Below are 5,547 nucleotides of genomic sequence, written 5' to 3'. Positions count from 1 at the left end.
TAAGTCAGAGATAGAGAATGACTTCAACACCCAACTCTTGCCAATGCATAGCTCATCCAGACAAAAATTAAACAGAGAAATGAGGGAGTTAAATAATATCATAAATGTACTTAACAGACATCTACAGAATATTCCATTAAAACAGCCTTTGGAACTTTCTCCAAAGCCAACCACATATTAGGACACAAAAAAAGTCCCAATTGATACTAAAAAAATGAAATAACACCCTTCATCTTACCACCATGGATCAAAGATAAGTAGCAACAAAACAGAAACTACAGATTACAAATTCATGGATGCTGACCAACTCACCACTGAATGAAAACTGGGTTGAGGCAGAAATCAAGAAAAAAAAATGAAAACTTTAAAAAAATTGAGTGAAAAATAAAAACACAACATACCCAAACCGATGGAATATAATGAAAGCAAATATAAAAGGTAAGATCATAACACTAAAAAACTGGAGAGCGATGAAGAGATTGATCAGCTAGTAAAAGTGAGGACCATACCAAGAGAATTTGAGAAATCTCATAATAACCCAAACACATTCGAAAGCTCCAGAAAAACAACAAGAAATAATACCACAGAAAGGAAGAAATAATCAAACTCAGGGCTAAAACCAGTAAAATAGAAATAAATAAACAAGCAAAATCATTATACATGGATTCGATGAAAAACAGAATTGGTTCTTTGAGAAAATTAACAAGATTAATAAGCTTTACACAAATTAACCAAAAGACAAAAAGAGAAGATACAAATTAATAAAATTAAGAGAGAAAAGGGGAGACATTACAACACACACTGAGAAAATTCAGAGAATCATAAGAACAAACTTTAAAATTCATATTCTACCAAACTAGAAAACCTAAAAGAAATGGAAAGAGTTCTTGATATGATCTACCAATGTTAAAGCAAAATGGAATAAACAGTTTAAACAGATTTATAATCCCCTAATAAAATAGAAGCAATTATGAAAAGAAATCCCCTAAACCCCCTTTAAAAAAAAGTTCAGGGCCAGATGGATTCAGCACAGCATTCTACCAAAACTTCAAAGACAAACTAACACTAATCCAAATGCTCCTCAAGTTATTCCACAAAACAGAAACAGAAGAAACATTTCTTAAATCTTTTTATGAAGCCACTATTATTCTGATAACAAAACCGCACAAAGACCCAACAAAAAAAGAAAATCATAGAACTATATCCTTTATGAACATAGATGCAAAAATATTTGTAAACCAAATTTAAGAGCATATCAAAAAGACTATCCCTCCTGATTAAGTTGGTTTTATTCCAGAGATGCAGAATGGCTTAGCATATATAAATCAATAAGCAAGGAAGAAGTCAATGTATCTTTATTTGCAGATGATATCATTTTATACAGAAAGACTTTACCAGGAAAAAAAAATGCTACAGCTGATAAAGTCTTTAAGGAAAGTAGTAATATACAAAATAAACAAACAAAAATTTATAGCCTTCCAATATACAAATGACAGACTAAGAAAGAAATCAGGAGAACAGTACTTTTCATAAAAGCCTCAAAAAAATCTTAAGATAATTCTGATGAAGCTATGAAAAACTTGTATAATAAAAACTTTAAGACACTGTACAAAGTAAATAACCTGTGATTTAATATAAAAAAATAACTAAATTTTTAAAAAAGACACTGAATAAAAAACTTTAAGAAGACACCAAAAGATGAAGGACCTTCCATCTTCATGGACTGGTCAGACTAATATGGTGAAAACAGCATCGACAGAATCAATGCAATCCCTATCAAAATTCCAACACAGTTCTTCACAGAAACAAACAACTTTGCTGAAGATATCACCATCCCAGATTTAAGACTGTATTACAAAGCTGTAGTGATAAGAACAGCACAATATTGGCATAAAAAACAAGATGCTTTGATCAATGGAATCAAAGACCCAAACATAATTCTACACAGCTCCAGATAGCTTCTCTTGACACAGAAGCCAAAAATACACATTGGAGAAAAAAGAACATAATCAAAAATTGATTCTGGCCAAACTGAATGTGTAGAAAAATGAAAGTAGGAGTAGAGAGCTGGCATAGAGGTTAAGAGTATGGGCTGCTTTTCCAGAGGTCGGGAGTTCAATTCCCAGAAACCACATGACTGTTTATAACCATCTGTAATGAGATCTGGTGCCCTCTTCTGGCATGCAGGTATATATGCAGACAAAACATTGTATATATAATAAATAAACAAACAAACAAATAAATAATAAATCTTTAAAAAAAAAAAAAAAAGCTAGAAAGCCTATAAGGGACCAGGGAAGAGAAGGGGATCTTACAAGGAGGAGGAAATAGAATATAGTGCTATAAACAGATAAAGAGGAAAGTAGGATGGAAAATTAAATGGGCAGTAGGATGGAATGGCAAAGTAAAGGAAGAAATATAAGAGGGATAATTAACACAGGCATTTAGAAAGTCATAGGAACAGTGACTACTATAGAAGCTTTCTAAAATACATTCATATATGAAAGAAATTTAAGTGGAGTCACCAAACAATGAGAAAGACAATGCTCCAAACAGACTTAATAGCCACTAAGGAAAGTCTCCAGTGACAGGAATGAGTTACATCTTGTTGATTCCTCCGCCTAAGGAGTTCCAAAGATTCCCCATCAAACATCACACTATTGCCAACGCTATTGTTTGCTTCCCACAACCTGACTGTAACGTTCCATTGCTGAAAACATGACTTAAGTTATGCTGGAAGGTACTTTCTGTGCTACAGGAGGAGAAAGGTAATTACCAGCATCATCTGGCTGTGAGCACTGCAACACTGGCCTGCCGAGACACGTTAACGCAGCAGTGGCACAAATGTATGGCAGTAGCATAACTTTGGGTTGGATTTAAGAGTTAGGGAAGCTGTAATCCACACTGCTAACGTGGCCAAGAACCTGAGACTACACAGGTCACTGGCCCTACTGGGGAGAAAAATCCTACTATTATTTGGCTAAACGAAGATAGAAAAAAAATTACTCCTAATGACATATTGCTATACCCATGGTTCAATGCCTCACTCTACCATCATCAGAGAAGCTTCTTCTTGCAATAAATATAATTAACACAAAAACCCACAGCTCTGTAGAGTTAGGCAGTTTGGAGGATTGAGACCTAAATGGGATGTTTTGTCACCTCACTCCCTTAAGGTTTAAGGATCTATGTAAAGAAGGGGCAGAAAGATTTTCAGAAGCAGAGGTGATAGATGACTCCAAGGAACAGCAACTTCCGGCCGCAGCAAGACTGTCACACAAACCCACACAGACTGACAGCACACACAAGACCTGCACAGATTCAAACCAGAAAAAATGTCGACACTGAGAAGGGGAAGTTGACAAAAAGTCCCATCCCTATACAAGAAGCTTATAGCAACTAATGCCAGAAAGAAAAAAAGAAAGAAAAGAAGGAAAAAGGAAGGAAGGAAGGAAGGAAGGAAGGAAGGAAGGAAGGAAGGAAGGAAGGAAGGAAGGAAGGAAGGAAGGAAGGGGAAAATCAGCTTTCCCCAGTTGGTGTCACTGGGTATATCAATCACAGTGCAGGTCCAGCTCCATGCTCAAGAGCAGTGCCCTCTTTTTGTTTTATTTTAGTTTGACTTGGGTTTTTTTTTTTTTTTTTTTTTTTTTTGTCTTTGGGTTTTTTGTTTGTTTCAATGTTTGGTTTTTGAGGCAGGAGAGGAGATGAAAGGAGGAAAAGAGCATGGAGTTGGGTGGGTAGGACGGTGGGAGGATATGGGAGAACTTGGGGGAGTGGAGAGAATATGATCAAAATATATTATGTGGAAAAAAATAAATAAAAAGAACCTTATCAACCAATAGAAATAAAAAGACCTAATGAATAATTCAATTATGCTTTCTATGGGAAGATGTTGACACTCCACGCTTTCTGAATAGTCTGTTCTATTGCATGTATTTTACTAAAAAGCTCAACATCCATGGCACACACTACCCAAAGCCTGGGCAGCCAACACTGTGTAGGATGCTATGAACAGTAACTGCAGCAAAGGGTACAGAGTTCTTTGAATAGTTTGAGGTTTAAGGGAAGAAGTGCCTTCGAGGATGATTCCTTAATCGGGCTGTCATTTCACTGCACTTGGAGACAAAGTATGAAGCTGCTGCTTGAGTCAGGCGCTCTACATCAGGCTATATAAACAAGCACAAGCTACAACATGCATGGGAAAGGCAAGAAATCAAAACCTAACTGGTACAGCTAGACTTGGAAAGCCAGTTTGATTACTCTCGAACATTTGCCAGTTCCCACGTATAAGATGACCTGCTGTGTTGTACGAATGAAAGTGTTACATCCCTTTACCTGATTTGCCTGTCACACATATGGTAGTCAGCAGAGAAGTATTTACTGAGCCTCCCACAGAGGAGTAATTTTAGAAACTACATTAACTAGAAAAGATCTAGAAGAAGAACTACTAAGCTCCTAAAAAAATAAAATCACTGATTTTGGGGGGAGAGGGGAGATTCCTAAAAAGCAGCCCATCTTTTGTTCTTTATAAGAACACAGCACAGGATTCACCCTCAAAACAACACGAAGATAAAATAAAGAAAACTCGGACTGGATCACAGTCAGGATCTAAGGTGACGCCTTATCTCACTCACTCCTCCTCCAACACATAAATGACAAAACCAGGTTTGAGCAAGAATGAGCAACATGAGGCACCAAAGCAGAGACAGCCAAAACCAAGCACAAGCCTGTGAAAGGGGGCTTTATGTGTATTATAAAGACTGAGCACACACTCGGATTTTCAGTCTTTGCCCACCTGACTACTGATTACAGAGAGGGATGTACACATTTCTGCTATGCTACTCAACTCGTAATGGATGTCATTGTCTCAGCTTGTGACAGGAACCAACCTGAAAAGGATGGTTGCTCCTTGAATGCTCCTAGGATGACTGCTCCCTTGAAACATTAAGGGCTCACTAGTAGTTCTGAATAACCCAGTGCTTATCTTCAGACTGTGGTACTTTTTAAAATGTGTCGCACAAAGTCTGGGAAGACTCTCCTTTCATCTTTGTTATGAAAACTGGCCTTTCCCTTTAAATTACACCTTTTAGATCCCTTGTTTTCTTAGGTTTGGTTAAATCTCAAAATTCTACTAACTGTTCTTTACTTACTACCTACCTACTTGGCTATACTTAGTGGTATCCTTGTGTGACCAAGAATGCTGCCTTATCTCTTCTGTCAAACATGTGTGTGCATACTTATTTATGTTTTGCAGGCTTAGGTTTACCTAAAGTTAGGAACTATTGTGGAAAACATCACTATCCCTCTGTCCACTGTGAACTTCTGTCAGGAAAGCTGTTTAACATTCTTCACCTCTCTAAGTACCTTGCATTCCCTAGTTTGGGAACGTATCACCTCACCCCCTTTCTCTTCAGAATCTTTTTGCTTTCTTTCTTTCTTTTTTTTTTTTTTTTTTTTTTTTTTTTTTTTTTTTTTTTTTTTTTTTGCCTTGCCTTGCCTTGCCTTGCCTTGCCTTGCCTTGCCTTGCCTTGCCTTGCCTTGCCTTGC

This window comes from Psammomys obesus, unplaced genomic scaffold (assembly GCF_907164565.1).
Source record: "Psammomys obesus unplaced genomic scaffold, mPsaObe1.curated_primary_1811, whole genome shotgun sequence".
NCBI classification, from domain to species: Eukaryota; Metazoa; Chordata; class Mammalia; order Rodentia; family Muridae; genus Psammomys; species Psammomys obesus.
The sequence above is the reverse complement of the archived record's forward strand: the minus strand, read 5'-3'. Positions refer to the sequence as shown.